Source organism: Lissotriton vulgaris, chromosome 6 (assembly GCF_964263255.1).
Source record: "Lissotriton vulgaris chromosome 6, aLisVul1.2, whole genome shotgun sequence".
NCBI classification, from domain to species: Eukaryota; Metazoa; Chordata; class Amphibia; order Caudata; family Salamandridae; genus Lissotriton; species Lissotriton vulgaris.
The window spans coordinates 967,172,253-967,195,023 of NC_141694.1; the positions used below are offsets into that span (position 1 = coordinate 967,172,253).

Sequence of the window (22,771 nt, forward strand, 5' to 3'; positions counted from 1 at the left end):
CTTGTTTCCTTCCCAGTAGAAGAATTGGCTTGGTAGTTTGGTTTGCCCTGTTTCCATCATGCACTGGGACAGGAACAGACTAATTTGCATGTAGCCGGGTTCTGAGCTGGGATGGAGCAGTGAGCTAAAAAACGGTGATGGATCAAGCCCTGATCTTTGGACTGGGTAAGAGTGGTCTGCTTAATTCAGACACTCTGTTCATCACCACCCCCTTTTCTGAATCATTTTGTCCACCATAAGCGTGGAAGGGTATACTCAGATGTGAGTCCCTTGCTCATTGCACCATCAGGATTCAAGCAAGCCGGGCCGACGACGGCTGAAATGCCAGAAACCGGTCCCCGGAAGCTTGTTTCCTTCCCAGTAGAAGAATTGGCTTGGTAGTTTGGTTTGCCCTGTTCCCATCATGCACTGGGACAGGAACAGACTAATTTGCACGTAGCCAGGTTCTGAGCTGGGATGGTGCAGTGAGCTAAAAAACGGTGATGGATCAAGCCCTGATCTTTGGACTGGGTAAGAGTGGTCTGCTTAATTCAGACACTCTGTTCATCACCACCCCCTTTTCTTAAACACTGGAAAGGCACATCTGCACCAAGATCCGCTGTATAATTTAACAATTTAGAGGCTTGCCACCATAACCATTACAAGAGGCGGTAAATGTAATATAGCCTGTCTTTCTTATTACACAATTATAATTTTCAAAATCTGACTGTAATCAAAACTTAAACAAGGAAAAGCAATTTTATAGGTTTGAAACGGCACAAATCCCCATCTGGCTGTCTGTGCTTATAGTGTATTTTTGTTGTGCAGATTACTCGCTGAGGTAACTGCAGATGATTGATCCACTGGTGTAACGAAACTCGAGGGGGCCTACCTGCAAGGCATGTGGAGGGACCCCCTCCAGGCTTAATCAGGAGCTCTGCAGCCAGAGTGCTGTGCTGAGGGGGCCCCTGGAGCTTGGGGGCTCCTCAACCGCAGGGGCTGCGGGGGCCTGTATTACGCCCCTGGATTGATCAGCGGTTCCCAGCCCGTTCCGAGGACTCTGTGTTGCTGCTATCAGTCTGGGGAGAGACTACATCCTCCAGACTGCATCTAGGTAAGGCGGGGGTCGGGAGACACCAGGCGCTGGACTCGCTTATTAGCGTTTGACTTGTCCCACAGCATGGGTTGCTTCAGCGGTTTCCTGTCCTCCATGAGGACTCTGTGTTGCTACTATTAGTCTGGGGCAGGACTACGTCCCTCAGACTGCATCTAGACAAGGCGGGCCCCAGGAGAGGCCAGGTGCTGAAGCCACTTATACTCGTTTGGCTCGTACTTCAGTGCAGGACACATGCGAGATACACCCAGGCAAGTACCGGGCAACAACTGGGCCCATCTTCACCCGTCATCATCCAGAGGGGGCCAGGCTGGGCCATATCTTTAATTTAATCTCTCCAGCAGGTAATGTTTTCTCTGCCAACTTTACCACCACTGTAAGTGGCTGTGTTTTATCAGGCGCTCTGCACCTAGGTTCCTGGTTTGGGTTCAGAGTTTATTTAAATTCCTCCTGTTTGGTTTACTAGTGCCGGAATGGGTAAAAAGAAGATAAGTTGTAGTTCTGTACCTACCCCGCCTCCTAGAGGCACGTCTATTGATCGTATGCTCGAATGTGCCACAAGTGTTATTAACATGGAAATTGACCTTACGGAGAGGAGGCAATCTCTAAGCTCTGGCCAGGGGGGTCAATGCTGTGGTGCTGGGTCTAGTCTATATTTCCCTTTAGTGGTCCTCACCCCTGCATCTACGGCAGTTGTGGCCAACAACTAAACTTGCCAAACCCTAACACCCCTTAACCCCTCGAAGTCTTACTGCACAATTCCCACAGGGCTGGGTTTCTAGTCCTGCACACATGAGGAAATAGTAACTAGGCACTCGTTTAAAGCAGCACAGTACCAGTGAGATGGCCCCCACCAGACTACAAAGTTGTTTACTCAAATTTCTCCTTACATTATATTGTTGTCCAGAGAGGAAGGTACCCCATACCTGACTCAGGACAGCTTGGTACATCTTATGGAAGGACATCTCGAGCGATGTAGATCTTGGCTGGAAATGGAAATCTCCCCAATACTTTCACGTTTAGATGCCGTGGAAGCCTGCTTAGAATAATTCTGTCCACATCCTGATTTAACTACTTCAGTTTGTGATAGTAATGCCCCTCGCGCTACAAGGCCAGTGTGAGCAGCACCCAACCAACCTCGCAAAGTGGCACCAGTCTCACCTACTTGTCTTACTACGCATAAGGGCCCAGTCCCGTCCAGGGAGATTCCACTTGCAGACCAACCGCATTTGAGTCACCGTTGAAGTCACATAGAGGGAGTCATTCCTGGAGCAAGAGGCGCAGGAGAGGGGTCTATCTGTATGGCCCCTGCCAGGAAAGAGTGTTCACGAGGTCCTTCACTCCCTGTGCACGATAATTCTGTAGTAAATCCTCCTCTAGCTCCTACGTTGCCATGCTCACAGGATTTCCTTCTCTGCGCAAAGGGCAGAGCGAATTCTATGAGGAACTGTTTAATAAATCCTTGAATTGGTTAGCATGACATAAAGGATTTCCATACCACAATTCCAAAGATATTTTAATGGTGCGTAGATGTGCTTGTATAGTTCTGGATCCCGCAGATTCTTCAGGTGATTGTGTGGTCATGAATTTCAGACTGCCTCACCCAGTGCATAATTTATTGTTTGAAGTTTGTGCCCACTCTATCCCGAGGAGCAACATCTCCTTGGTTCCCCTAGGGTTTAATTTTACAAATCCCTGAGCTGTCATACCCAGAGTAGCTTCTACCAGTGGGGGGGCAATTACGCAATCCGATCTCTTTCTCACCCACCAGAATCGGTCTTCTTTGTGTGTATCTGCTGCTCCCCCAAGTAAGATGGTACCCAGGGCCCCCTCCCAAGTTCTAACAGACTCACCACAAAGATCTGCTGTCCTCGCTTCTATCCCTACCGCCAAAAAATGTGATGTTCTTTCTAGTATTGATTGACTTTCTTCTGAGTCACTTCCATCTAGCGACCGTGGAACCAACCATAACCCCATCCATAACAAGAACGAACTTACAGGCCCCAGTGCTGATTGAAATTCTTCGTTTCTTAGTTGGGGGAAGGTTGGCAACCCCGCCTGGTGGGCTTTCATCAACACGTACTGCATTGTAGCCCTGCAGGAGACCTGGGCTATGACCCTCACTTCCTGTGAAAGATACGTCTGTTATTATAGTCAAGCTATCCCGTCCCCTCATGGAAGAGCCAAGGGTGGACTCTCAATTTGGAATCTCCTGCCCTGGTTTATCAAAGAGGAGGTTGTGCAGACTGAGTAGGGGGGGGGGGGGCACATAGCCCTATTTACCCTAGGTTAATTGCCTCTAAGCTGACCTATATGCCCTGTTAACAATATTTCCATCATCACAACTCTCCACTGATGGACCTAGGCTGATTTTGCAACTGAAAGATCCAGAAGAGACCTTGGCCACACTTTTGACTCAGGATAAGGAGTTATTCCTGAACTGTTTGGCAGAAACACGTGGGGAATCTATGCTAGAGCATTATGATGGTCCAAGCCAAGCCATTAAACTGCTCCTTCTTAAACCCCATCTGGTTGATAAGAGGGACCCTCGGTGGTTTGATAAGCATTGCTGTGCAGCTAACCAGAATGTGAGGCAGGCATTGGCTGCCACCCCGAGTACAGTGTGAGGTCCGGTCTGCTGCTCTGCACATAAGCCCGCTCTTAAAACCATGTATTAAAAGGACTGGGAGATTTTGGACCAAGTTTTTTCCTCCCCCCAATGCGCGTGCTGCCGCCCCCTCACCATCCAAAGCCCCTCCTTGCTACGTCAGTGCATCTAAAAGTTGACTTAGGCATTACTCTTGGATTTTGTTTTGATTTTATTTATTGTCGTTTTTTCTGGGTTTCGGTGATACTGTAACCCAACAGGAAACGCTGACGTCTCAGTTTTAACGGAATGCAACCATGCTGCGCGCCTCTTTTAAGATCATTTCTATTGCTGTTTTCTATGTTTTTAACTGTATGTTTTAAGTGTTCATGTATCATCTTTTATGGACACTCCAGGCCGAATAAAGATTTATTTGAATTGAAATTGAATTGCATTGATTGATTAATCGTTAGTTATTTTTTACCTACAATTTAAAGAGGCAAACGTTTTTGTGAGTCATATCGTAAGGTTGACCTTCCTAGCAAGGGTCAAGTGCGAGCCACATTTCGGTGCTCGCGGAAGGTTACTGTATATATTGGGTGATGTAGGAGGAGAGAACACATCCAATCTACTTTGCGGTAACATCATAACGGTAAACAACCTTTACAACGAAACTTTTACAACGCACTACCATTACGACACAACTTTTACAACGCAAACCATTACAACGCATTGCGCTGGGGGGCGCTCTAGGATAGGGAATAGGTTTAATGTACTATCCAACACCTTCCCTACTATCCACGGGGACTGGAGTTGGAATAGTAAATTAAACTATTCACTATCCAGCGCCCCAAAGCACTATGCGTGGTAAAGGCATGCGTTGTAAAAACCGCGTTGTAAAGGCATGCGTGGTAAAAGCATGCGTTGTAACGTCATACATCCCATCATAACATGTATTGAGCTTACACATACTGTGCATATATGTTGACCTCTTGCTACTTCCAAAGCACAAACAATCAAGGATTTGGCTTCGTGCATCAGTCTTTACTTCAGCGGCTGAAAGACTGGGGCACAAGGAATGAGGTCGTTGGTTTATTTAATGACCATAACAGAGCGGAGGGATACCTGGAATCGTGCATAAATTAAACCTGGGTCGCTTGTCACAGCATGGTGTGCTTTAAGAGCTGCAGAGGGAATCTACAAGAAGACTAAAATGCAGACATAAGCACACGTCTATACTGCATGTTGACAAATGTCCACACAAAAGGAATGAATAGCAAACGACACCAGCATATGTGTGTAGCTAGTATGAGCCTGGTCAGCATCAAACAAGCGCAAAACTGACAGCAAAGCAACACAATACCAAAATAACAGAAGCAAAATAGGACAGTCTCAGCAGACAAGTGCATTAGAGACCATATTCACGGAAGGGATTTTTAACAAAACCATGCCCGAGTGTGTCAGATTTCAATGGCGTGCTCCGTTTACAAGCCAATACAAACATTCGACTAGATTTTATGAAAACATATTTACAGCTCAGGTAAAGTTCTCGAGACTGCCGTGGCCCAATAACTCAATAATGCAGGAATAGGATAAAGAACTATGGTGCAAGGTCACCAGAGGACCTTAGGATACCTTCAGAGGGCCTACATGCAATAAATTAAAATATTAAGTTATTTCCCCATGGAAACACACGCACTGAATTACAACTTATTCCCAATTTCCAGCTAGAGCCACATTAAGTCTGTCTTGACTGCATTCCAGGATGTCTATCCCCTTGACAGCAGGTGTTGTTGAAGTGACCAAGTGATGAGCAGAGCGCGCGCACACACACACACAGACTATCTATCTATCTATCTATCTATCTATCTATCTATCTATCTATCTCTCTATCTATTTTTCTATCTATGTATGGGACATCTAGCACTGGCCACGATTTGCAAAAAATAACTAAATATGCATGTAGTGGCGAAACACATGTGACAATGTGGTGCTTAGTGACATGACTACACAATATATATTTTAGAAAAATTCCTTCAGTATCCTTCACTCCTCATCCCTCATTTCTCATTACTCATCCCTCACTCCTCATGCATTACTGCTCATCTGTTACTCATCTGTCACTTCTCACCACCACTCCTTATCTCTCAGTACATATCCCTCAGTCCTTACTCCTCATACATTATTCCTCCCTCCTCATCTTTTGGTTCTCAGTCTTCACCCCTCAACATTCACTTCTCATCCTTTAGTCATTACCCCTGACTGCTCATTCATTTTCGCTCACTCATCTCTTAGTACACATCCCTCAGACCTTATTCTTCATGCACCATTTCCCGCTCCTCATTGCTCGGTTTTCAATCTTCACCCCGCGACCTTCCCTAATTCTCCATTAGTCATTATCACGGGCTTCCAAATCATTTTCGCTCACTCCTCATCTCTGATTCCCCGCTCCACCGCCTTCGCTTCTCATTCCTCATCTATGATTCCACATCCCTAATTCCTCACCCCATACTTCTCTTTCCTCATCCTTTGTTCCTCATGCCTCCTCCCTCAGTCCTCATTCCTCAAACTTCATCCCTTACTTTTTATCCTCCAGTTCTTACCCCTCAGTCCCCATCTCTAAATCCTTACTTCATATCCCTCAAGCCTGATGCCTCATCCTTCACCACCCACTTCTCAGACCTCACTCCCCAACCCTCAGTAGTCTTCCCTTGCACATCAACTTTCATTTCCTATCCCTTCATCCTTCACTCACACTCTTATTCATCACTTGTCACTCCTCATCGCCCACTCTTCCTCCCTCACCCTTGATACCTCAATCAATACAATACAATACAATATGTTTTTATTGCTGAATTAATAAAAATCCTTACAATAAGAAAGGTAAGATTAACCAGTATTTGCAAAGCAGGTTACATTATAAAAACAAGAAGATAACAATTAAAAAAAGAGTTAAAACTAAAACTCTACTCGAAACCCGCCCCCTCTTACAAGATAAGGATTTGTAGAGTGGGCTGAGGGTCACTAGCAAAGAAGGTAGGGGCAAAGCAATATGAAAAAAATGATCATTGGGAGGCCTGTAGCTGCTTTCTAATTTCCATCATAAATTTGAGCCCCGACAGGTCAGGATCGGAGATGAACCTCCTAGCCAGAAAATAACGGCCTGACGACATGTTCTTATGTTCAGGTTGTTCAATATGTCCCGTATAAAACGTCTTCTAGATACCATAAGGGATGGACATACACAAGACAAATGAACTAGAGATTCAGTATGATATCCGCAGAGTCGACATTTTGGGCAATCATCTTGAGGTTTCCAGGAAGGTAGTAAATCCTTAGATTCATGAAGGCCCATACGGAGGTTGATAAGGTATTTTTTTAAATAGTGGCTAAAATGGGTTGCCAAATAGGCCTGAGGTTGTTGAAGTGAGTAAGAAGAAATGACTGACCAGGCATGACGTCGATGGGACAATGTTTGTTTTTCTTCTAGAACAGACTTCCTTTTGGCAATAGAATTTACTATTTTGCAGAAACTGGCTTGATCAACTTTTTTATTCCATGTGACTGGCAGATCGAAGTCCACAAGACATTTCTCCAAATGAATGGCCCAGGGCTGAGTGGGATCTGTATTGATTGCTTGCCAACAAAGATTATTTAGAGTGTCTGGGTCGGCGGCACGAAGTTTGTGGCAAAATTTAACAAATGTTGACTTGGCCCTGAAGTTTTGATTTTGAAGCCCGAATTCTAATCTCACCTGCGCTGGTGAGGAGCATTTAGGCAGTTTGAATACTTCTTTATAAATTTTGTTTTGTAGAGTATTTAGTAGACCGGCCTCCCTTCCAAGCCATGTTACCAGCCCGTACGATAATTGGGTAAAACCTGAGCGGCCATTACTTTTAAAAGATGGGTATAATTTGGACCATCCAGTTTTTGCAAGAGACGCCTGTATCCGTAGATTAACGTCTGGGACTTAGCTTTTAACACCGCGGAGTGTTGTTTTTTTGAATTATCTTTGCCAATGGTGACCCCCAGATACCGATAGTGCGGCTGTTCCCCTATTGCAAGATGGTTACATGTCCAATTGTATTTGATTGATTTTTGCTCTACAAGACGTATTACTTTTGTCTTGTCTCTATTAAGTTCTAGATGTTCTTCCTCTAAGTAGAGTTGTAGAGCATTTATCAGCCTTTGCAGCCCGATTGGAGTTTGGCTTAAAAGGACAATGTCGTCTGCAAACTGAATGATTGGCATTGGGGTATTGCAGAGGTTCGGAGCATGACTTACAACTTGACCAAGTTTTTTCCCTAGATCGGCAAGGTATAAATTAAATAAGCAAGGAGCCAGGACACAGCCCTGTTTCAGTCCGTCTTCGGTTGGAATTTTTGACGTGAGACTTGTGCCCTGTCCTTGTTTAACCCTTGCCCAAGTGTCCGTGTAGAGGAGCATTAGTGAGTTGAGAAGGTTTGTTGACAGCCCCCACTTCTTGAGTTTTGCCCAGAGTCTCCCCCTACTAACTCGGTCGAAGGCTGCTCTGATGTCGATAAAGCAGCCGTATAACCGGCTGTTCTTCGTTTTGGCTCTTTCTACCAGGAGTGCTAGGGCTGTGAGATTTGTTGTTGTCCCTGTCCCTTTTCGAAAACCTGTTTGATAACTGGGGATTAGATTGTTATTATCCACCCATTCCTGTATTTTCTCCAGAATGCAGGATGCGTATAGTTTGGCTTCCACGTCTATCAAAGATATTAGACGATAGTTCTGTGGCAGTCTCCTGTCCCCCTTTTTGAAAATGGGGTGGATGATATTACCGTTCCATGATAGAGGCTGCTGCTTACGGGCAAAAACTTGGTTAAACAGGGCAGAAAGCTGGAGGGCCCAAAAATCTGCATTATATTTAAATACTGCATTGGGTAGACCGTTGGGACCTGGTGCCCCTTCTGTTTTAAGTTTGTTAATAAACCTTTTGACTCTATCGCTGGAGAATGAGTCCGACTGTATCGGCAGGTCATTAAGCCTTCCTATATCTCTGTTATTTGTTGAGTTTTCTACTGCTCCTTTCAGGTGGATTGGATTTGTGGTGGGATTGGAACAACAATAATTTTCAGGAGGAGATACGTCCATTTTGAAGTAGAGCTTTTTAACATGGTCTTCCCAGCTTTGTTTGCTGATGCCGGGGTCCTGGGATATTACTTCTGCGTTGTTTAATTTATTAATAATGCCCCAGAAGTCCCTTGTGTTACGCTTCTTACTGGCTACTAGCAATTTCGCCCACATTTCTTCCTTCTGTTTGTTCTTGGCTTTCCACACCATTTTACGATACTTTTTTCTCATACTCCTGACAAGGGAGTAGGTTAGTGAGGAGCGCTCGATGTTACTCCTTATTGCCTTCCGTTGCACCTGCGCTAATTTTCTCTTTTCCTGTCTTAGTTTATTATTAAACCATGGTTTGCGTAAAACTAGTGGGACTTGATGTGAAGCAAAGGGTACCGAGTGTTGAATAGACAGGTTCTCTAACAAATTTTCCCAAGTTGAAACCGGATCTTCTTTTTGTTCATTTTCGTGTAGAGCAAAGAAGTCGCTTGCGGTTTCGTGGATGGCTTTGGTTCCGCTGCCCCTCCAACGCAGTCTTCGTAAATTGAATTTCTCTGTATGATCAGAGAGAGCAGTTAGTTGGGCAGACTCCGGCACCCCTAAGTTGATCCAAGTAATTTGAGGAAAGTGGTCACTTCCAGATAGCGTTACTATTTCATAGCCCTCCAATAAGTCGATCAGTTTGTTACTGATTAAGGTAAAGTCGATTGTTGACGAAACCTTGCCACTCATGTATGTGGGAACTGTTGTCAATCCGCCTGCTGTTTCAGACTTTAAGATTGTTAATCCCAACGTAGTCAGTTGTTTTGAGATTGATGAGTTGGGCTCTGCCCTGGTGTTTTGTCTAGAGATGTAAGTATATAAATCGTCATCGTTTAGGTTTAAATTAAAGTCACCTGATAGAATCAGCAAGCTTTGGGAGTTTGATTTCTGGAATGTTTTTATAAGTTCTGTAAGCACGGCCAGTTTCTCTTTTTTTTTCGTTCGATCAGGGTGAATGTAAATGTTTATTAGTAACAATTGATGGCGGGGTTTTATAGAGATCTTGGTTACCTGCACCCAACTTAGTCCCACGTCCTGTTTTTCCGGCTCCCAATTGTATTTCTGCGAGATATATGTGGATAACCCACCACTGGGGTGCCCAAACTTGGATGTTCTCTTGGCAAGGATGTGATATTCGGTGAAGCCAGGAATGGCGGGGTATACCAGATTCCAGGTCTCTTGTAATAGTAGAATGTCATGTTTGTTAAAAAACAATTGGGTCTCACTGTCTTGATCCATACTACTAAATCCATGAATATTCCAACTGCAGATGCCTATTTTAGGCGTTTTAACCCCGTCCTTGAATGCAAGTTTTGGCCGTGTACTTTGATTTAAAAGTTCATTTTTCTTAGGTATACTTTTGATTTAAGGTTAACGGGATCCATGACCAGTCCTGGGTTTGGGACCCGCCTGGACCAGAATGCGTTTGGAATATATCATTACCACAGTTCTCTTGGGCTAGTGTAGCCGAGAGGGCACCATGAAGACACGAGGTTTGCTTGTGGTTGGTTCTGTCCTCACTGCTTGTATTCTGCAAACTTTTTACAAGCGGGAAGGGATATCTCTTGCGTGTATGTTGTGTAATGATAATTCCCCAGTGTTCGAATGATCCTTTGTTTTCAAAGATTCTTGCGGCTATCTCCTTGGTAGCCCAGGTTGTAACCGAAACTTCGATGTTTGTATGATCTATTTTTTGGCCGAACTCAACTGAGACAAGGTCTTGGGAGGATATACCTCTAAGCTCGGGAACAAGTCCAAATAATTTCAATACATTTCCTCTGTTTAGAATGTCATACGAGCCCTTTGACTCATATTCGAGGGTAAATGTTAGCTTGGTTCTAGATCTGGTATCAAATTTTTCAATGATTCTTGAGGGCGTGTGATAGAATGATTGGGGTTACTCACTGGATTTTTTTTGTGTTTTTGGTCACGTTTTGTGTTGAACCCTTATCGCTGGAACCCCTTACGGGAGAAAGGGTTAATAGTGGCTTATGGTTGTTTTTGGGTTCAATAGCCGGATGTGATTGCACTGTACAATTGCGGTTTTGCCCGTTTTTAGTTATTAAAATCGGGGTGATGTTCCTTTGTGCAAAACGGGTTCCTGTTTTTTGTTGCATTATTCCTGTTGGGCCATTGTTTTTTGTTTGGTATACTGCCTGTCATTCCCGATTTTAGTTATTTTGATTGGGGTCAAATCGTGTACTGAGTGGGCGTGGATTTGGCCACTTCCTCGTTGAGTCCTACATGGTGTTGTGACTCCTTTTAGGTTGATTGTTAGATGCTCTGAGGGACATGTTTTTTCGAGCGGGTCACTCCCAGCTATTGGTCTATTTCCTTGTACGGGAGTCTGTTTAGCATTTGGAGTCAGACTTAAAGTTTTTACCTCAATCATCGCATCACATTCCTTCTCTTTCCATCTTCACTTTAATAGTGATGTGTAACTTTGATAAATGCTAATGTCCAAAATGTGCACTACTCTTTGCATTTGTGGACATCCTTATCCCTCATATTGTGGTGCCTCAGTTATCCTTCCTCCTTCCACAATAATCATTCCTCATACCTCCTCCTCATGCATTTGTCTACTAGGACGAGTCAAAGGGGTGATAATATCAACTAAGCCCAAAATAGATAAGAAGTGAGATAGGAAATGAGTTGGGCTTATCAATGACTGATGAGGGAGGAAGAGTGAGGAATAAAGTCCGAAAGGAGCGATGAAGAGAGAGGGGGGAGGAATAACGAGTAGCAGTTGATGGGTGAAGGCTGAAAAATGCAGATTGACGAATGAGGGATGGGGAATAATGAGTGAGAATGTAGGATGAAGACTGATAAGAGAAGGAAATGAAAAAATAAAGACTGAGAAAAGAAGGAAAAGGAACGAGGGATGCAAAGTGGGGATTAAGTAATGAGGAAGGGGGAAAAGGGTCAGGAGGGATGTGTGAGGAATGAGGACAGTCGAAGGAAAAGTTATGGAGGAGAAGTCTGCAGAACTATCATCCAGCGAATGTCAGGGGGATCCCTCTTGAAGCGCTCTGTCCTCAATCATTAACCCTCTTAGACACCAAACACCCACAGCCAGTAGCAACAGCACTAATCAACGTGAGATAGTTGTAGTCACACTCAAAGGTTATGTGGGTGATGGAGGAGCGGCGTGACATTCAGCTTTCCAGTCCCATTCCGGTGCGAGTTTTTCACAGCTGACAAACCAATATCTGCAGCACTGCGCCGAAAAGATAACAAGGAAAGGCACCGTGACATTCATCAAAACATTATGCTAATTATTGCATTAAGGGATGCGTAAAACATCTCCCAGCTCGGAGAGCCCAAAATAGGCCACTTCCACTTGCAATCTCTCTCACAGATGAGTCTGTGTTCACCCTGATACGGCGATCAGTTGTAGAGTGTACGGCGTGATAATACAATTCAGAGGGCTGCTTGAAGCTGAAAAACTAGATTGTAGGAGAAAGCAAGAGTGCAAGAAATCGAGAAAGACTCATTCACATGCCTAAAGAGTGAAGGATGAGAAATAAAAAATATATGTGGACGTCAACATTTAGAACAGTCGACGTGAATTTCAAGTGCAAGGCAGTGCATTGCACCAGTGCAGCTGCCGGCTGAGGCTCAGTGAATGTAAATATTGGAAAGAACTTTGGGGTAGATTTACAAGCACCATGCGCCGCAGGTGCATCACATTGCGTGACCCACCAGTGGCGCAGCCTGCTAAGGCTAAGGTGACAGGTTAAGTCACCCTGCATGACTTAACCTGTGCTTGTAAATATTGCCCCTGTTCACAGAACACTTTGCGAGTTAGGGGCGGGACATGGGTGCTGCTGTGGGTGTTCCCACGCAACACCCATGTCCACTGAGGCATTTCCAGATTTACGAGAAATCGTAAACCTGGAAATGCGTAAGTTTGCTGCGCCACCATAGGGGCGACATAGCCAAGCTAAACGAGGTATTTTTTTTTTCATTTCTCTTCGTTTTTTCCTCTTTCAATGCGTGCTGCATTCTACAACATGCATTGAAAGAGGAAAATGCCTGCAGTGATTGATTTTGTGCCGGAAGGGGCCCCTTCCTGCACAAAAGCAATCTCCCCATGGCGCAGGCATCCTTGCACCATGGTGCAAGGGTGCCTGCGCCGGCGCATGGCAGCTGTTTCTGCGCCAGCGCATAGGAGAGCATAGGAATGCGACATATCATTATAGATATGTTGCATTCCTGTGCTCTGAAAGTGCTGCAGTGTGGCGCAGTCAAAGGGCTTGCGGTGCTGCGCTGCGGCACTTTCTTGTAGATCTGCCCCTTTGTTTCAGGGAATGTGTGAATATGAGGGTGTAACTAAAGACAGGCACATGCTCAAATGATATTCTAATTGAATACATGACACGCTTAGACTACACAACCATAATGAAAGGGGCAGGACAAAAATGGGAAAAAGGAAGAAGAAAAAAAGTAAAGAACGGGGTCACGAATGAAGCTCCTACGATGCGGTCACACCCGTGACATCAGTTTAAAGGGTGCATTTCATAAGCTGGTTCTATTGCTAGGTATTAACAAAGGTAATCTAGCGAATGCAAATACACGTATTCCTTCAGAACGCCATACTGCGATGGCATTTCCAGGGTGGGAAGGGGAATAGGTCGCCACCAAAATTCATGAGGGAGCAGAAAAGTAGAGGACGTTGTTTCTCATGAAGCAAATATATTTCCGCCAAGAGGAAAAAGGAACTAAATATGAATTTCCACATTCCTTCAATGTGAAATTGAGCAATGTGTACAATGTCCCATTGTGCAAATATCAACATCTAAAAAAATGTCACATGACTTTCTCACTAGTACTTCTGGAAAGCTGCAACGTGTACATGGCTGTTGAAAAGTTTTGTGAATTTACCAAAGCAGTTCATCTGTATATATATATATATATATATATATATATATATATATATATATATATACATATATATATATATATACATATATACATATAGGTGTATGTGTCGAAATGTGTTTGGAGATTAGGCTCAATGTCCTCAAGTATGGTTGTCTCTCACATATTTACTACTGAATAGACATACAGGGCTGCTTGGTTAAGAGAAATATCCTATGGTCATGTGCAGCCTGTTATACCATTGTGTCTACCTCATGCATGGGGTTAATTTCATTTAAAAATGTAGGTTTTCAATGAAACCTAAATTTTTAAAAGGTGGTATAGTCGAAATGAATAAATCCCGAATTTCAGAATCCTAATTTGTACTATACTGCAATCTCCTCCATCATGGTAGAATGTCCACTCTTATAAATATAAAACAAGAGCAAGATGGTGGTCACTGGATACGTGGTGCAACCTCACAAATCCGTTTCTTTCTTCAGTATTCACAAATATTCCCATTTTCTTTTCACATCCAATTTGCCGTCCCCAGAAATTGTATAACATAGTGTCCAAAATAAATCTAAAATTGCCCAAGATTATTTTTATTTGTCAAGAATCGTAGTATAAGATTTCCTTAACATGGAAAAATATATTTCTATGTGGAGAAAAAATAGTAAAAATGGTTATGTGAAAATGAACATTACCACTAAACTGATTTTCTGATTCGTCAGCACTGTGAATAATCCACAACAGTGAATTTAATAATGTAGGATTTCTCAAAATCTGCAACGTTCTCCGATTCCCAAGGCATTCTTCTTGGGATTCAGTAGGCCCTGGACAATGAAGAATTGTATGGTAGAACCTACGATGCATAGATTTCTTCACTGTAATTGTGAATTAAACCCCAGAAACGTAATGAGTTACTGTCACCAGAACTCGAATTTAAATTTGAATTGAGAGTGAGTAACCCCTGCACTACTAACTCACTTCCCTATCAATGCAAAGAGAATGCAAGGAGAAATCCTACTGTGGCCTTTCCCTTGTTTTAATGTAGACTTAAAGCAAAAAAAGAGTGTCTAAGAGTTTTCGGGAAGTTAACATGACTCTCAATCTTAAGTAAGGCTTTTCAGAGAGTGTTGTCGAGTGACACCCCTATTAATTGTGATGTCGAACGACTGCATGAGGACCTAGGTATTGAGACTTGAGGAGTTGACCAGGTCCTTCCTTGAAAGTTTCCGGGGGATTCGTCAAGCGGGGGCCAAAATAATAGGGGGGTCCCAAAACGTGTTTTCCCCATGTTAATTTCCATAGGGCGGTCAAACTCACTTTCAGCCCAAACGGCTGAATGGTTTTCCACCAAACTTGGCAAAATTGTAGGGACTGGTAGCCCGATGTGCCTTTGCTATGTCTCAAGATATGTGCCCCAGTGGATTTTGAGTAATTTAGGTTCAAAAAAATATATATATCTATAGGCGCGCCCCGGTGCGCGCACCGGGGAGCGCACCGGGCGCGACACGCGACTTGCGCGCAGAAAGCTGATTGGCTCACGGGTGTCTGTAAACATTCAAAACAGTCCGGAGCGGCCGCCATCTTGTGTCTCGGTAGGATCGAGACACAAGAGGTGGCCCAAAAAAAGGGGGAAATGACCATAAGGGGGCAGGGTAGACCCCCCCCCCCCCCCCTGACCCCCTAGGTTTGATGTGGGGGCTATATTAGGGTCCCGCGGGGCATAAAAAAAAAATATTGATTTGCGCGTGGGGAGCGCCCGGTACGCGCTCCGGGGAGCGGACCGGGGAGCGTAGCATGGGGAAAACCCAGTTTATTCACTGTGTCACCTCTACTACCCTTTCTTGCGTCAATACGTCCCTTTTGCATACATTACACCTGACGTAGGTATAATGTGGCGCAGGGGCTTACAAAGTGACGCATCTACCTACATGCGTCACTTTGTAAATATGACTGAATAAGGTGCATTATTTACAGCACTGGTGCGTCACAAAAAGTGACGGTGGCATTAAAGTGATGCATGGCCTCATAAATGAGGCCTTCAGTCTTCTAGTCATGCGTCATATTAAATATATGACGTATTATGTCAGAAGTTCTTACAGATACGTCAGTATTTCAGACGTATCTGTAAGCGCAAAAGTGATGCATTGCTGGAGTGTGTCTCAAAAATGATGCAACTCCAGCAATGCATCCTTTCACATGGGGCCAGGCCCCATGTGAAAGGGCCTGCACGCCTGCTGTGATACAGGCATAAGATTTGGACGCAACAGCGTCATAAAAGTGACGCAGTGATATCTCATAGATTTCACTGCGTCACCTCTACGACCCTTTCTTGCGTCAATACGTCCCTTTTGCATACTTTACACCTGACGTAGGTATAATGTGGTGCAGGGGCTTACAAAGTGACGCATCTTCCTAGATGCGTCACTTTGTAAATATGACTGAATAAGGTGCATTTTTTACTGTACTGATGCGTCACAAAAAGTGACGCTCCGGTGGCGTTAAAGTGACGCATGGCCTCATAAATGAGGCCTTCAGTCTTCTAGTCATGCGTCATATTAAATATATGACATATTATGTCGGAAGTACTTACAGATACGTCAGTATTTCAGACATATCTGTAAGCGCAAAAGTGATGCATTGCTGGAGTGTGTCACAAAAATGATGCAACTCCAGTAATGCATCCTTTCACATGGGGCCAGGCCCCATGTGAAAGGGTTTGCATCAGTCTTACGCCTGCTGTGATACAGGCATAAGATTTGGACGCAACAGTGTCATAAAAGTGACGCAGTGATATCTCATACATTTCACTGCGTCACCTCTACGACCCTTTCTTGCGTCAATACGTCCCTATTGCATACTTTACACCTGACGTAGGTATAATGTGGCGCAGGGGCTTACAAAGTGACGCATCTACCTAGATGGGTCACTTTGTAAATATGACTGATTAAGGTGCATTTTTTACTGTACTGATGCATCACAAAAAGTGACGCTCAGGTGGCGTTAAAGTGACGCATGGCCTCATAAATGAGGCCTTCAGTCTTCTAGTCATGCGTCATATTAAATTTATGACGTATTATGTCGGAAGTTCATACAGATACGTCAGTATTTCAGACGTATCTGTAAGCGCAAAAGTGATGCATTGCTGGAGTGTGTCTCAAAAATGATGCAACTCCAGCAATGCATCCTTTCACATGGGGCCAGGCCCCATGTGAAAGGGCCTGCACGCCTGCTGTGAAACAGCCGTAAGATTTGGACGCAACAGCGTCATAAAAGTGACGCAGTGATATCTCATAGATTTCACTGCGTCACCTCTACGACCCTTTCTTGCATCAATACGTCCCTTTTGCATACATTACACCTGACGTAGGTATAATGTGGCGCAGGGGCTAACAAAGTGACACATCTACCTAGATGCGTCACTTTGTAAATATGACTGAATAAGGTGCATTATTTACAGCACTGGTGCGTCACAAAAAGTGACGCACCGGTGGCATTAAAGTGACGCATGGCCTCATAAATGAGGCCTTCAGTCTTCTACTCATGCGTCATATTAAATTTATGACGTATTATGTCGGAAGTTCTTACAGATACGTCAGTATTTCAGACGTATCTGTAAGCGCAAAAGTGATGCATTGCTGGAGTGTGTCACAAAAATGATGCAACTCCAGCAATGCATCTTTTCTTACCCTTCCACACCCCCCTTCCTTTTCAACATTTTCTTTGAATAGCCACATTCCCCATATTCACTCTCCTTCTCCTTACTTTCCTTCCCAACACTCACCTTCTTTCAGTCCCCCTACTTCACTTCCTTTCTCCTCTCATACCTTTCTGTTCTTTCTTACTCATTTTCCTTTCCATTATCAATGCACTCCACTTCACTTACTCTTTTTCATTTTTTTAAGAATATAGCTCTTTGATGAGAATTGGAGGTAGTTCTGAAAATAACTTTTTTTTCTTCTTTTTTCTTTTTAAAAAACAGAAACAAAAGCAGGGAATGGAAACTGCTCAACAGGAGCAAAAAAAACAAAAAAACATTAGGGCTGGGAACGGCAGCGATGGTTCTCCAATGCTCGAACCATGAGCAGGACACTTTGCTCCCCAAAGGTAAGGAGTTGATCACAGTATCTGCATTTCAGGACACCTTTGTTGAATGCAGGTTGAATATTTGGAATTAGCTCCTGCGATCGCCCCCTCACAGAAGTAGTTGCTCCTCCGGTGGATGTAGAGGCCCCATCACTGGGAACCTCTTGTGCCAGAGCCCTGACACTTTCCCGGGAAAAATTCTGGGGGTGCCTCCTCTCCACATGGCGTATCATTGTGAAGTTCCCAAAAGAATATTTCTTTTTGTGGTCACCCTGTGACAGGACTTTTTTGCAGATCCTGCACTCCACTTTTGGAGCATTCACCTTTTTCAGTCCTTCTGGTATGGAAAAAAATTTCCAGATGAAATGCTCTTTCACCTTTGGCTGAGGAGGCTCTTCATCGATGAATTCAGGCTCATCTTCACTGCTGGATGGTCTGGCAGCCATGATTAACCAAGAAATATGCGAGAGCAAAAAGGCAGGTCTTTCAGTCACAAAAGTGAAAGAAGAAGTGAAGGAAATGGGTGGGGATTTCATTCTTTGTAAGAAAAACTGTTAGCAACCAATGAAAAGTGTTATTTTAAGGTCACATGACTTGACGCGCTGACGCTGCGCGCACCGTAGCGCTTCCGGGGGCGCATACGCGGCGCGAAAGTAGGCGCTTCCGGGGGCGCATACGCGGCGCGAACGTAGGCGCTTCCGGGGCGCATACGCGGCGCGAACGAAGGCGCATACGCGGCGCGAACGTAGGCACTTCCGGGGCGCATACGCGGCGCGAACGTAGGCGCTTCCGAGGCGCATACGCGGCGCGAACGTAGGCGCTTCCGGGTGCGCTTACGCGGCGCGCCGAAGTGACGTTTTGATAGTTTCACGGAAATGCAAAATTATTTTCATTTCCTTATAAAAAAAAACTGCTTTTATATGTATGGTACTAAATGTCTTGCGTTATTATTTACTTTTCATTCATATTTTTTTACACGAACGCAAGTAGCGCTCTGGGTGCGCTTTCCGGAGAGCTTGCCGGTGCGCGGACCCAGAGCCCCCTCAAAAAAAATTATTAAAAAAAAAAATATTATTATAAAAAAAAATTATACTAATTAATACTCTCACAAATCAGCAAATTAAAAAAAAAATCGTAGGTTACAAACTCGATATAGAAAGGAATTAGCATTTAAAAAACCTATGAAATTCACTGAAAAAACCATAGGTTTCACAACAGTTATAGTTAGGAATTAGCATTTAAAAAACCTATTAAATTCACTGAAAAAAACAGGTTTCACACCAGTTATAGTTACCTGGAAATTTTACTGACATAAAACCATTGAAATTCCCACGTTATAGTTGGACTCACTATAACTTGCGCGCCTGCAATGCACTGCTGATGATGTCACATATTACATCACTCATGACATGGTCAGTGACATCACTCATGACATCACTGATGACACCATCCTTGTGACAGAGTGACAGACCTCCTTTCAGTGTAATGTAACCCTTAAAACACATATTCAAAAATAGAAATTAACATTTTCAAAAAAATGGAGATACCCATACCAGTTACAACAACCAATTCAGTAATTCCACCATCTATATACACATCCACTCATTCACCAACAGTTCTATATAGTCACTCATACATATACTCACTCATCATATGTAGTGATACACCTATATATCCTGTTACACACCGACAGTCATCCAAAAGTTACTCACACACATACTCACACATGCAAATAAACTATTGAACATCCATTTATTTGCATATAGAACTATACAAACACTACCACTTTACTTCTATGGAAATTTACACATACTTACTCTCTTAAACAATCACTTATAGAAACACATACTTATTTAAACAGGAACTCTTACAATCTCTCGCTCTGACATATACTCACTTATATACATCAATACTCACATATAATAGATTAAAACATATGTAGTTACTGATAAAGACACTAGTGAGACAGTCACTCACTCACTAACACACACATATACACACTCATCCACCCATACAGTCCTGCACATATGCTGTCTTCAAAACACATACAAACAGTGAGTCGGTCACCAACCCATGCAGCCACTTATACACAAAGTGAAACACTGATACATATATTTCAATATTTAAAAGTTACTCGCTAATATATGTATTCACTAAGATACACTTAATAAGGCAGTTAAGAAATCATTTTTTTTTTAAAAACATCCTTTTACACACTTATTTAACCATTTATTCTTCCATCGACCTTTACAAAAACATATATAAAACAAATTTATTTTTCAGAAAGACACACATTCACTGGATGGTGTCATCAGTGATATCATGAGTGATGTCACTGACCATGTCATGAGTGATGTAATATGTGACATCATCAGCAGTGCATTGCAGGCGCGCAAGTTATAGTGAGTTCAACTAACTATAACGTGGGAATTTCAATGGTTTTATGTCAGTAAAATTTCCAGGTAACTATAACTGGTGTGAAACCTAAGGTTTTTTCAGTGAATTTAATAGGTTTTTTAAATGCTAATTCTTAACTATAACTGGTGTGAAACCTATGTTTTTTTCAGTGATATATATATATATATATATATATATATATATATATATATCGCCAGTAGGTATATATAGTTAGGATTTTTTCTCTATGGGATTTTTGAAAATTCTATGTCTAATAACTTTGGCGTTTGTGGACGGAATTGGCTGAAATTTTCAGGAAAATTGAACATTTTTTTTTTCTGAGCAGCCCCTGACAATTTGGGGGGGTTTCATCAAGGGGGGGCCGAGAAAAAAGGGGGGTCCCAAAACGCGTTTTTCCCATGTTAATTTCCATAGGGCGGTTGGCCTCACTTTTAGCTCGAACGGCTGAATGGATTTGCACGAAACTTGGCAAAATTGTAGGGACTGTTAGCCCGATGTGCCTTTGCTAGGTCTCAATATATGTGCTCCAGTGGATTTTGAGTAATTTAGGTTCAAAAAAAGATATATATCTGGGCGGAGCCTAACCACACATCTGATCTGATTGGCTGTCAGCACTTCATCCAAGAAGTGTTGGCAGCCATCTTGGGACCAATATACATGATAGCACCTCATTAAAAAGCATTGTAGTTAATAGAGGGTTTTAGGACTTTAGTTACATTATAAATCATTTGTTGATGGTACCATACTCGTTTTAGGAATTGTGGTGGGTTCTAAGGTGATTTTACCATGTGAAAAAACCTTCTGCTGTGATATCATGAATATTGTTTGAAAGAAAACTAATATCTCATGATTTTCCCACAGTGGTTTGGAAGGGGATCTATAAGCTAAACTGAAAGCATATTTTCTGTAAATTCACATTATCTTTCTCAGTCATGTGAAAATGAAGTCTGACATTCTCAGTAAAACATGTACATCCAACAAGGACAGAGACTGTCAGTTGATTCCTTTGTGTTCTACTGCAGCCTCCTAGAGTGTTCTAAAGAACAACTAGAGCACTAACAGTCCTACTTATTACAAAGGTATGGCACACCTGAAGCCATCTTGATTGGAATAAAGTGGTAACTCTTAAAACATTTAATTTAAAAAGAAACAACATGAGGGGGTATATTTTGCCATAGAAAGTATGATTAGTGCTGCAGAATGAAAAATTAGGGCACATTTTGAGTGACTTCTAAAATCCTTTTCTATTTCATTAAAACATTCTGACATGCAGTCTCCCAAAATGGCCACCAGAGACAAAAGAGCCCAAATGTAGCCCAAATATCACCCAGATGTAGCCCAAGTATAGCCCAATGACAGAATGTCCCAGAGTGTTCTAAAGAACAACTAGAGCGCTAACATTCCTACTTATTACAAAGGTATGGCACACCTGAAGCCATCTTGATTGGAATAAAGTGGTAACTCTTAAAACATTTAATTTAAAAAGAAACAACATGAGGGGGTATATTTTGCCATAGAAAGTATGATTAGTGCTGCAGAATGAAAAATTAGGGCACATTTTGAGTGACTTCTCAAATCCTTTTCTATTTCATTAAAACATTCTGACATGCAGTCTCCCAAAATGGCCACCAGAGACAAAAGAGCCCAAATGTAGCCCAAATATCACCCAGATGTAGCCCAAGTAGAGCCCAATGACAGAATGTCCCAGAGTGTTCTAAAGAACAACTAGAGCGCTAACAGTCCTACTTATTACAAAGGTATAGCACACCTGGAGCCATCGTGATGGGAATAAAGTGGTAACTCCTAAAACATTTATTTTAAAAAGGAACAAAATGAGGGGGTATATTATGCAATAGAAGGTATTATTAGTGCTGCAGAAAGAAAAATTAGGGCACATTTTGAGTGACTTCTCAAACCCTCTTCAATTTCATTAAAAAATTCTGACATACAGTCTCCCAAGATGGCCACCAGAGACAAAAGAGCCTAAATGTAGCCCAAATATCACCCAGATGTACCCCAAGTATAGCCCAATGACAGAATGTCCCAGAGTGTTCTAAAGAACAACTAGAGCGCTAACAGTCTTACTTATGACAAAAGTATGGCACACCAGAAGCCATCTTGATTGGAATGAAGTGGTAAGTCTGAAAACACTCAATTTAAAAAGGAACAACATGAGGGGGTTAATTTTGCCATAGAAAGTATGATTAGTGCTTCAGAAAGAATAATTAGGGATCATTTTGAGTGACTTCTCAAATCCTCTTCTATTTCATTAAAAAAATTCTGACATGCAGACTGAAACATGCACTTTGAATACCAGCAGCAGACGTCCCTGGTGAGCAGTAGCTTTACTACAGTGATCTAATGTGCAACTAGAGTGCTAACATTCAGAATTTATGGCAAATGTGTGACACATCTGAATGCCTTATTGATGGAACCAAAGTAAACAAGCATTGAAAATGCAATAGATCTCGCCCTCGTTTAAGTTAAAGCCATTCTGTTTGTAATGAGGTGGCTTTTTAGCTTTGCTTTTATTAGTGTTTTTTCAACTTTCATGTAAATAACATGCATCTGTATGCATATAAGTATAT

At 42.8% G+C, this 22,771-nt stretch overlaps 1 protein-coding gene across 7 annotated transcripts in view; it reads right to left on the bottom strand.

Moving 5' to 3' along the window:
* The window catches only part of LAMA2 (laminin subunit alpha 2), a 3,858,378-nt gene that overhangs the window by 1,324,967 nt on the left and 2,510,640 nt on the right, over nucleotides 1-22,771 (bottom strand). The window lies entirely within an intron of this gene.